Below are 12,497 nucleotides of genomic sequence, written 5' to 3'. Positions count from 1 at the left end.
ATTAATTTTTATAATTATTCTACTTTATTATAGATGTCATGTTACGTGACATATGCACGTGTCGAGTTTATGGTAGACGTTAATATTATGCTGTAGCGACGTATATAGAGATATCGATCTAAGATAACGCGGGACTTTATCTCGTTTACCGTATTCAAAACTATCGTATCGTAAAAGCTGTTACGCTATATACTTTCCGCTGCGAAAAATGCAAGAGGTTCAGAGTATCGCGTAGTACAGATTTCACACGCATTAAGCCGCTCATCTTTGCGAAAAATCATACAAAACCGATCGGCGATAATGCGTCGGGAAAATTCTGAGGAAAAGTTTTACCGTCTCTCACTTAGCGCCATGGCCGATTTGTTATCCAGCCGCGCGGATGCGTATGCATGCCTTTACTTCCGGGTTAGGGTCCTATAGGATGCTGCTCAACGACCTGTATCGGCACACCTTTTTTTCTCGTCGGCATCGAGCGCCAACGAGAGACGTTCTTTTTCTTCGTCGACAATCAAGAACCTATCCGCAAGCGGGGGATCTCGCCCCGTTATGCGTATGTTATTCGCTGAATAAAAAAAAATATATATATATATTTTTTTTTTCTAATAAATTATAATTAACTGCGAATGAAAGAATAAGTTGAGCTAAACTCCCTTTAAAATACAATTTTCATAAAATATCCTTAATTTTCTTATGTTTCGCTTGCTCATGGAGGAAGCTTTATTTTCGTGACAAAATTTTTTTTTTTTTTTTTTCGAATTTTTCCGTACCAATGTGTTTAGAATGTTCCAAAGCGTCGAAAAATTATATTCCTAAAAAATGTCTGCATATATGTATGCATGTACGTATGTGTGTATGTGTGTATGTACGCGATACATTGTACAACCTCTAACTTTCACAATTTTTGAGATATCGGGTTAAATTTTTTTTTAGATTGATAAAGTATTATTAAAGGATGGTTGGTACTGAATTTGGTGAGTATCGGTGTGAAAGGGTTTATTTTTTATAAAATTTTGAATTTCTTGACAAATGTCTGTACACGCTGTAACTTTCGGAAAATTTGAGATATCGGATTAAATTTTTTTACATGAATAGAGTATTATTAAAGGATGATTAGTACTGAATTTGGTGAGTATCGGTGTGAAAGGGTTTATTTTTTATAAAATTTTGAATTTCTTCACAAATGTCTGTACACGCTGTAAATTTCCGAAAATTTGAGATATCGGATAAAATCTTTTTACATGTATAATCTATAACGATTATATAAAAATTAAAAAAGAGTGTGTAAATTAGAAAATAGCATATTGCTTCTTTATCTCTTCATTTCGTTCATAAAGCTTCCTCTATGAGGAAGCAAAAATTGAAAAATAACCGCATTCTTAAAGCAGCTTAAGCTTTGTAAAATAAAATGATGAGACAGCAATGCGCAAGTTTCTAATTTGCACAACTCTACTTGTCTTTATTTGATTTTATAACGTGATATATAAATCTAATAACATTTAATATTTCTAGATGTCTAATGAAATAATCACAGAGTCTCTCATGGCAGGCTATTAAAAAGACGGTGTATTTTTTTTTTTTTTTTTTTTTTTCATACGTTTTTCACGTATTAGAAAAAGTTCACGTCGTTACGTTGGAATAATTAATCAATTATTCTACCGGAAGTACCGTCGTGACAGGTAACATCGTGTAGAAAGTGTAATAAACTTTACTAATTTACGATTTCGTCAATAATCCAGCACATAACGGTAGCCATTAGTTGTTCGAAATTTCAACAACTTCCGCGCAAATTCGTTGAAATAACACGCGGTAGGTTTACAACGCGCGACCCATCTACGTACACTAATCACATTTCGCTGTAGTTTCGGGGATCGCCTCACCGACCAACGGGAGCGTAATTGTTATTTTGCCATCGCGCAATGTAAATGTGGCCAAAGCATAGTTTGTTTTACGATAACGCGTCGGTATGATGTCGCACAAAGCAACTGTAAACGGGGAGAGCACTTTTCCAGTAATGATTCGTTAAGAGCGATCATTGTGGTAGTGTCGCTTCATGTGTATAACGCCGAATAGCGACACCCCTCGCAATTATGGTATATTCAACGCAATAATAGATATTAAATATGTGTTCTTTTCATAATTTCGTTCAAAGACCAAACAGTCCCCAAATTTGTGCCATCTGTTTCAAGACTTCGTTTTACGTGGTGTGGATTTTTTTATAAAATAAAAATAATTTCAGTCGGCGATTTAAATTTTATTCACATTAAAAACTTGTTTTAACGATATATTTTTGTATTACGATAATGGTTTTTTTTTTTTTTTTTTTTTATGTGTCAACTTTGTAACGCATCATGTCATTTATCCTTAAACGCACGCACAATGACATTTTATCAAGCTTATTTTGAAAAATTTAGTGTTGCGAATTTCATCGCATAAATTGCGAAACGATAAAATGTCATTTTTAATCTACGAAACAAAGAGAGAAAAAGAATCGTTGAATGAATCATAAAAACACTGTGGTATTGTTTATTTTTTTTTCCCGCACATCATAACACGGTCCTGTCACGAGTGCGTGCCTTTTTTCGGACGAGCCTCGACAGTGTAATCCAGAACAGATATGAAAGAGTTACATTATTTTCGGGCGAATATGCCGGGCTGCTAAAATCTCTCTCCATCTCTCGAATACCAGCGCGGCAATTTTTTTACTCGTGATAAACTGTAAATAAATGTTTTATTAAATCCGCGACGCGGGTGCACAATATATTTTTATTTGTCGAATGATGTTATTTCTCGTAAAAGTGCAACGCACGACAAAAAAAAAAAAAAAAAAAAAGATACGTACAAGATTGATTAAAAAGGAATAGTTTCACGGTGTAAAATTGAAAATTATCACTTTGCCTTTGTCACTAACTTCTGTTTGATATTTTCTATTGTATAAACTAGACAGTTTTTATACGTTTTTTTAAGTGAAAGATATAACTTTACATATAAAGGCACATATAATTTTATTTAAATTTAAATCAAATGATGTGAACGCTGTTTTTAAAAAGATAACAGCTTCTTCTTTCTGGAACTATGCATTTATAAATATGATTTAATTTATAAAAATATTAACTCTTCTGTATTATTCCTCTTTTTTGTACTTTTTTTATGTTAAAGCAATTAAACGTACACTCTATTGCAGAAATTCAAAATCTAATGAGAAGAAAATTATCTCTGTAAATTATTGATTTTCAAAAATAAATTGATTCTTCAATCACACACGCTAATCGTATCTACAAATATAATCTTCGATTCGGTAATAAAAATATATTCTATATAAATAAAGGATATCAATATATATATATACAATTCCGCTTTGGCTTTTGTAAGTTAATCTCTATTAATAACAGAGCATACATAATAATAGATAGATATGTATAAATATAAATATAGATACGATGCGATAACAGAAATTTCACATATGTTTCTCAGACGAAATCTTCTTTTTTCATTCCCGCTGGTTTTCAAGTGCACGGCGGGGGCGAAACTTACGTGTCTCGCGAAGGGAGACGACCCACCCTAAATTTGCGTGTTCGAGCGGTTCGCAGACTGCTCCCTTCCTAAAAGTTTCAACCCTCCGAGAGAATAGCCCGTACTGACCTACCCCTACTACGTGATTTATGTACGAGCATCGTGCGTAGACTCAAGGGCGACGGGACCCCTCTTTCCTTCTTAGCCCTTCCGAGACACACCGAGCGTACGAGTGCTCGTCTCGAAGGAAGGGCTAAAAAATTTCTCCCGCGATCGTGCCTTTCTATTTTAACGACAAAACATGCTTTTTATTTAAAAGAGAAATGCAATAAGATGAGAAATTAATTTCTTGATTAGTGTATTATATTCCATTTCTTATCAATGATACGCAAAAATCTTCTTATAAACACATAGAAATAATTAATTTATTTTAATTATTACTTAAATTATTTATAAATATTAACTATAATATTTTCTGTGCGGCAATGAAAAAACATTGAAAAATTATTGAAAAAGGGAGAGAGAAAGAAAGAATTAAAAATATATCCTATATTTTAACTGCTTCTACTTGTAAAATTTTATTCGAAACCAAGATGGGAAACTCAGGGATGTTCCCTAATTAATTCAGCCACAAATGAGTTAATCGTATAGCCTACGACAAAGCTTGAATCGAAATTCGCGAATACGCCGCAGTCTCTCTCTCTCTCTCTCTCTTTTGGCGGTGCACCATATTGTTTTTCATCTCAGTAATGACCACTTTGTGCTGCAATCGGCATTCGCAAAGGCACGTACCTGGTACGGATCTTTGCCTTAATACGATACTAAAATGATTCAATATATACGCATATCCTTAATTCCAGAATACCTATGTTTATATCGCGACGCGCAACCGACACTTCCCATCTATCCCCCGTTCCCTTCGCCGATCAACCCCTCGCGCACTTTTATTCGCGCTACTGAATTACGAGCGGCCTGCAAAATTGCTTTTCGTAAAAAAAAAAAAAAAAAAAAAAGACCGTTGCTCGCCGCTCCTCGCGGTCGATACGACTCGCGAAAGGGTGTTGTATAAGAGATGTGTGCATGTGTCAGTATGTGCGTGCAGGGAATCGACCCTGTAAACGATAACAGTCCGCGAAAAGAGAAGAGAAAAGAAAACAAAAAATATATGCTATATTTTTTTTTAATTTTTAATTCATCACAGCACTATGTATTATATTATATGCAAACCTAGAATCGTGTTATTATAATAGAATACGTCGTGTGTATGTATATAGAACCGTCGATATGCATATAAAAAAGCTTTTTTTATTTGTAATAAACACTACATATTTTTATTTAAACATTAAAGTAGCTTTTAGTGTACCAAAATATGTGTGTGTGTGTGTATGTGTGTGATTTAATGTCGTATTTTCTAAAAATTTCAAAATTTTAACACACATTAAACATTCCGGTAATAAAATTATAAAAATTTGCAAAAGTAGAATCCACCTAAAGTTAACTGAAGAATAAGATATCGTTATCTAATTTAAAAAATTTAATTCACGAAAGCTATTTTGTTTGAAAATTGTTTATAATATGTTTCGACATATTTATGAAAGAAATATTTCTATTTTAATTTTTAACGAAATAATACCATACTATATGTCAAATTTATTTAAAAGAAAAATTCTCTCATTTTTTAATTAAATTACAATCGTGAAGAAGATTATGCGCGAATCGGACCTCGCATTGCAACGTTCAACGTATTTATTTGTAACACACGCAAGAAATGATTAGGCCTGTCGGAGCCGAACTCTTTGACAACAGTAATTTATTATTGAGCGTGTAATCGCAGTGTTAGAGAATCGTCGCAACTTTGTTCTTAACTCCCCTTGCGGGGAGCTCTTTAGGTTTCCTACGGAGGGATCGTACCTAAGTACTTGTTGCTTTCAAAGCGTACAGAATCGTGATTCTCTCCCGGTTGTATACGCGGTTTGCCCGCTACATAGATGTATGACGGATAAATGAAAAAAAGAAGAAAAAAAAAGGTAGTTCATTATGAGAATAGAAAAATACGTAGCGATGTATCGATAAATTTTTTTTTTTAAACGATAGCCAAGAAAAGAAATTTAATTTTCAAAATTTATTTAGGAATTCTACCCATCTCTCTTTTCTAAAACATCCGAAAATTTATCTTTAACCATCTCGCGTATAATTCAAATAATGCGTAGAGTTGACATACCCAACAAGGCTATGCTTTCCATAGAGAGAGAGTGTCTACGGACACTCTATATGTGTACGGAATTGTATATGCTGTATGCCGGTACACGTACGGACGTTAAAAAAATATCGCTATCATGCTTGGAGGCATCGTGGATTCGCATATCGCCCGATCAGAAATTTCGCAAACATTTCGATTCCCGCTCAATTGTCGCTAGTTCGCGCGTCTTACACGCGCTACCCGCGTATGTTTAATCAATCCCTATGAAACGCGGCGGCGTATTTCCTTCGATAAATATTTGAATACAAATTTTCCCTATTTTTCCATCCCGCGTGCCGATCCTCAAACCTCCCCCCTTCCCCCCCCCCATCCTTGCTCACCATCGCCATGCGCTTGAAACGTCACGTCCGCGGACAATGCGATTCGTCCGGCATCACATGTCCATCAGAAAATTGATCAATCCCTTCCGTCGTGTCTCTCCCGGATCCTTAACGAGCTATGTACGCCGGAAGCTGACCGACTACATCAACCGCTAACACCTTCTTACCCAATCTCTCGCGAGCGCCATCCCCAACTTTCAGCCACCAATCTTGCCCATCTCGCGACGAGGAAATTGGCGAAGGTGGCGATACCGGTTCTTGCGGAGGAGATTCATCCCTTAAGAAAATACAGGCGATAACCTCCAGATCTTCGTCGGAGGCAGGAGGCCGGGTGGCTGTGATGGTATGGGGGGTGGGGGGAGGGAAGGGTGAGCGCGACGACGGAGGGATAGCGTAGTGTTGGAAAGACGTTGCTGCGTAGCGAGAGGCAACGGGGGCCGCGGAGGGGGCATCGAACGAAGGAGAACGAGGCAGCCGCCGTTGCCGTCGCCGTCGCGGAGGTGGAGGAAAAGGTGAAGGTGGAGAACTCGGTTGGGGGAAGGGGGAAGGGGGAGGGGGGAGGGGGCGGTGGGTTAAAGGTAGCGGGCCAGAGCCTCACTTTATTTTTATGCAGTTATTGATCTCCGTAGAACCCGACACCCGCCGCGTACCCAACCTTCCTCACCCCGCGCCACCCCTCTTCGCTCCTACTTGCTCTCCCCCGTCCACCCCCGCCCCCTCCTCTCCCTCCGGCACCCTTCGGCCAACTCGACCTCCTGCCACCGCGCCTCTTGCCGCCTTGTGCCGGAGAGAGCTACCCTCTGCCCCTTTCGCGGCAAGGTGGCGGCGGGTAACTAGCTTATCAAAAAATGGGCGTTGCCGCCGCTCATTGTCCTGTTCTGCCTCTTTCTCTGGCGCTCTCGTGCACATCATCTCGTTTCTTCCGTCTTGCTCCTTTCCTCCGTTCTCTCCTCTCCTCCCTCCTTTTCTTTCCTTCTCTGCCTCTCTTTCTTTCTTTCGCTTTCCTCTTCTATCTATCTTTCTTCCTTTCTCATTCTCGCTCCACGCTTTCTCTCGCGGTGCTCTTCCTCCTCGTGCTTCCTTTCCGTCTCTGTTTCGTTCTATTTTTGTCCATCCTCGCTCTTTCTTCCGCCCTCTCGCTTCCGTTGGCAAACTCTTCTCCGCGATCTTCCCTTTTCTTCGTTGCGCGGGAAAAGCATCAATCGCTCTCTCACTCGCGGTTACTCGCGGGTCCATCGATCCTCTCTCTTTACGCGGCTATCTCTATAGCGTCTTCCATTGTGGCTCGCACACCTGCCCTGTCGCGGGGTAGCCCTCATTGGCGTGTCGACGGCGGAGGGCGCGGGATTGAGAACGGAGGACAAGGGGACGAGGGCACCTACAGTCAGTTTGGTGGGGTGAGGCAACTTGCTCGTGGTGAGAGAAGGGTGAGAGAACGAAATAAGATATCGGTGGAAGGAGGGGAACGGTGGAGGAAGATGAGCAGCAGGGCCGGCAGGTGGAAGAGGAAGGATGAGGCAGCGGAAGAGCATCGAGTACGAGTAAGGGGGGGGGGGAGAGAGAGATGAGACGAAGGCGAGAAAGAGAACGAGAGCGAGAGCGAGACCGAAACCGAGCCCAAGAAAGAGAGAGAAAGCGCGTACGCAGGTATCCATCCTTGCCCGGCCACCCACGCCAACTACCCCACTTCCCATTTTCTTCCAGGGTGTGTCCCATGCTTCTTCGATTTAGGGTAGGTTCGGGGCCAACCGAACCACCCTCGGCCCTCTCCACCTCGCGCGGCTCTGGCCGCTACGCTACCTCCGCTACCATCCCCTCGCTACGCCTTCACGCCGCCCTTGTTCCGGCGACTCGCGCTATCTTGCCTACGCGGGACTGGCCAGGTGGCGGCGTACGGTGCTTGTGTGTACCGCGTACGATGCGCGTGCACGTGCACGCTTACACATGCCTGGCCCGATCGATGTCTACACCCCGTCTACACCCTCTCCTCAAATACCGCCCCTTCGTCTTCTCTCTTCCTCCGGCTTTTCCGCCCCATACCCATCGCTTTGGTCCTTAATTACGCGCGCGGGACGCTACACTCTTTTCTTTCTCTTGGCGCGGCACGGCAGCTTCAACGGCGGAATCCAACTGACTTCTCTCTCCTTCTCTCCCTTTGTCTCTTTCCTTCACAGACGCGCTCGATCTCGAAACGCGAGCCCGATCCTTAGATTGCATCGCCCGGCTAAGGATGATCCGGCTTGATCCCTCGGCGCAGACCGTATTCCGCCAAGACGCCGCTGAACGACACGTTCGATTTCATCTAATGCAAGCGATCTTTTTCCCCGATCTTATGTTCAAGTGTACTTGCGTATTAATCCTTTTACGCTTGGACTATTTATTATCAGATACGGAGAAATTCTCAAATGTAGAACTAACTTCAATTATTATAATGTTTTCGAAAAAAAAAAAAAAAAGTGGAAAGTATAAAAATGTTTATCAATAATTTGTGACAAATAAAAAATATATAAAGTAAATAATTATAAAGAATATTATATAATAAATAATGCGTTCAATATACAAAAGGCGAACCTTTTCATTTCGTATTTTTCTTGTGACTGTGTAAAAAATATTTATATCTTTCATCAAATTGTAATAATTTTAGACCTGTATATCGAAGCGGTATAACCAATGTAACAGTCCCTTCGCACACAAGTAAAATTTACACCAAAATATTATAGTAGATTATTGTATTCTATATGCATATATTATTAATATCTCTGTGTAAGAGATACGATGAAGTTCTTTTATTATAATGTATAATTCTGGGCCTGACGGAGGAAAATTCGACCATTATAACGATCACATTTTCAATCTTGCATTATCGGTTTAAAATAATTTAAACTTATTATATGTAATCTATAATAATACAATATGACATACTATTATGCAAAAGTTGTGTGTTATATCTTTCAATTGAGAGAATGGTAGATTCTGTTTCCCCCTTCCAAACGCGGATCTATTTCCGCAGAGGGATGGAGATAGCAGCTTCCGGAAATTCTAAATATATTGTATTAGCGCGGTGCGTAAGATTATGAAGAAGTAATTTTTTTCGACGGATAAAATTTTGCAAGACTCGCACGACAATGTCGACGCGTTAAAGTGAAATTGAATTACATAACTGGCTATATGATATAAAGTGTACGTTTCGTCCTCTCCCGTCCCTCCACCGATACATATTATATTCCTTAGTTATAATTATAATTACCGATTAGAGAAAAAAATCTCACCACACAGTATAATATATGCGGCCCGATGCGATAAACTCGATCATTCGAGCAAAAACGTTTTCTGATTGTTTCGATGTATAAAAGAAAGGGTTACATTTTCACCGACTTCTTCGTCATTCCTAAAGTCCACTTTGCATAATTAACGACGCTCGAATCGCTCGCATAAAGCAGCAAAGGCCGTTCGAGCGTAAACTACACAATCAATTAATCACCGATTAGTTACCGATTTATCCCGATTCTTGAGATCACGATTGTTATCGCTTCGTTGGTTCGAAAGTATTGTCTTCCGTAGAGAAAAAAAAAAGAGGAAGCGAGAGAGAGAGAGAGAGAGAGAGAGAGAGAGAAAGAGAAAAAAAAGAAAGAGAGAGGAAAAAAATGGGAGGGGAAGGAAGCGGTCGCCGTCGTCGTCGTTGCTGCTGCGCCTCGTGCTTTCCACCCCCGAGCTACGTCGGGGATAGGGTGAATGCCCGATCACGTGGCAAAAAGGGCGAAAAACGTTTCTTCGCGAGTAACGGCGATGGGGTGGGAGGGGGTTGAGGAAAGGGTAAAGGGGAGAGGACGGCGGGAGGGAGGGTCGTGCGGAGGCAAAGGGAGGCAGAAGTCCTCCGCACGAGAAGCGGAGGAGCCGAAAACGCTGTAGCGGGCCGCGTAGCAACAGGCGTCTGTTGCAATAGAGAAGACTCGATAGATACCATGTCTACTTGCGTCTACCATTACCGTAATATATGCGTGTTGCGGCAACACACGCAAACACTATCGGGGACATCCATACGTGCGCGCGTACGTAGATATCCGAGAGGAGAGAGAGAATCAACGTGCGCGTCCCGCTAGAGCGATTCTACAATACATTCGTAGAGAGTATGATCGTCGTGCGTGTACGATACGCAAGTGTGCGTATCGTACGCGCGTACCATTCCGGAAGATGCATATATATGTACAGTGGAAATACAGGGCAAGCGCGAATTTCGCATGAAAGGAATGATGAAGATGCTTCAATTAAAAATAAATTTTCTTTGAAAATACTTCGATATTAAATAATTTATTTCCCCTTGCACTTTTATGTAGGACGCAGCAATCATTTTTTTTTTCTTTTCTTTTTTATTGACGATAACGTTTAATTGTATATAAATATTTTCGAAATTAATTGCCTGTTAACGAAAGATTGCGTAACGAAATTATTTGAAATAAATGTTAAATAGAATAATTATTTCAACAAATTCAATAATAACAATTGTATTTATTATTACCGGTGAGGGAAATATACCGCGTCCAGGAAAATCGCGTCGTCGACCGAATCGCTCGCCAGAAAATAGGCATGAACGGCACGAAAAACGTGGCAGGCCATGCGTGGAGAATTGTCGGAGTGCTGGGAATGATGGAAACGTAGAGAGGAAAAGAGAGAGGGCAGAGGAAGCGAGAGAAACGAAAGTAGCACGATGCATAATACGAGACGTGTGTCCTCGCTCAAGAAGCAAATCGACAAGCGAGCGCGATTAATTAAAGGCGATAACAGACGTTCTCTTGATTACATCCGCGTACATAGTACAATATATTCCACCTTGGATGTATTGTATGTAACGACACATCTTGCAAAAGATGCATTAAAATATTCCAAATCGAAGAGAAAGAGAGAGAGAGAGAAGTTCAATTTTTAATTTAAAAAAGAAGTTTCGTACCATCGATGCACTTGAACGAAAAAAACGTTTCAGCGTATTCGACGAATGGAGAATGTAAATAGTTAACGATATAGCGTATGAAAATATATTGAATTTTCAAATAGTCAATAAATAATGGAGAAAAAAGACACGCCAATGAGATTTTTAGTTGCATCGAATTTAGCAACTGTCAGAACGTATCGTTCACATAGTTGAAATCAAATTGTGTAATTAATATTGTTAAAACCTTCCCGTACAATTTCATGCAGCAATTAAATTTCGCGAAGAGTCGAGACGTAGACGTGAAACTCGGTTCGCAATGATAATCTTTCGTTTCATAGTAGAAAAAGCCCGCGGCACAATGCGCTAGCGGTACAGTCGAACAGGTGGCAGTTCTATATTTTACCTTTACTTCGCTGCGGCTGACTCCACCCTCTGGCTCCTCTACTTTCGCCACCGCTTCGATCCTACTCTCTCCTCTCTGCCGAAAATAGCGACCGTGAACTTGCCTGGATCCCTTGAATGAAGAGATATCCGCTACATGTGTTTCAACGTAAAATTTGCGATTTTAATGTACATCCAACTGTAACAAATATAATATGTTCTCTTATTAAGATTATTATAGAAAGGATATAGAAATAGTATGTTAACAAATAAATTGCGAAATTAATTCTTTTTTTTTTTTTTTTTTTTTTTTTTTAACGTATCATGTAGACGTCTTTTTCGTAAAAGTTTATTGTCTCTGTGTGATGCTGTTTTTAATACTATCGAATTTTAAGGATGTTTTGACTGTAGAAAAAATTGGAAAAACGAAATCATATTTCCTACGTTTATACTGTTTGAAAAATAAATCCGGATTATAAATTAAATAATAATATAATTTTTAATGTCTTCGTAAAAGAGAATAGTTGTAATTAATATTTTTTCTAATTCAAACTTTTGATCGTGAATACCCCCTAAAATCAACTGCGAGAAGTAAAAAAAAAAAAAAAAAAAAAAAAGTAATTTGCAGAAAGAGAGAGAGAGAGAGAGTAATATTTTTCTACAATTTTTAATAAATAACTTTCAAACGAGTAAGTGAATCTAAATCAAATTTTACACAAATATTTATTAGAATTTTCTTAATATATGTGAAAATTTTTGGCAATGTTTTTTTCCCTTGTCAAATTTGTCAATAGGCAATTTTTTATATAAGAATCAATACTAATTTTAAATTTAAATAATTTCTAAACCGTTAAGAGAATTCTGCTCAGATTTTGCACAGATACTCGAAAGAAATAGTAGAATAGTCTGCGAAATTTTCATGCTTCTCTCAATGTTTTGACATGACATATATCCTTAAGGGTCTTCGCGTACATAGAGAATTCTTCCAGAATTTTTTCAATTAATCAAGAAAACTTTTATTTCTCGCTCTTCAACTACTACGCGCAACGGCGCGTTTAATCGCCCGATCAATTTATCGAAATTAGAATTAGCGGTCGCC

General features: G+C 39.3%; 1 long non-coding RNA gene across 1 annotated transcript in view; it reads right to left on the bottom strand.

The window, feature by feature from the left end:
- Nucleotides 1-12,497, bottom strand: part of LOC138943536 (uncharacterized) — a 214,881-nt gene that overhangs the window by 197,928 nt on the left and 4,456 nt on the right. The window contains exon 3 of the long non-coding RNA XR_011448485.1: nt 11,421-11,597. This is a non-coding gene — a long non-coding RNA (uncharacterized lncRNA). The remainder of the gene's footprint in view (nt 1-11,420; nt 11,598-12,497) is intronic.

Source organism: Polyergus mexicanus, unplaced genomic scaffold (assembly GCF_030449975.1).
Source record: "Polyergus mexicanus isolate NDT 795.1 unplaced genomic scaffold, iyPolMexi1.0 SCAF_27, whole genome shotgun sequence".
NCBI lineage: Eukaryota > Metazoa > Arthropoda > Insecta > Hymenoptera > Formicidae > Polyergus > Polyergus mexicanus.
Note: the sequence above shows the minus strand (reverse complement) of the source record. Positions and strands in the feature narration are given on the sequence as shown.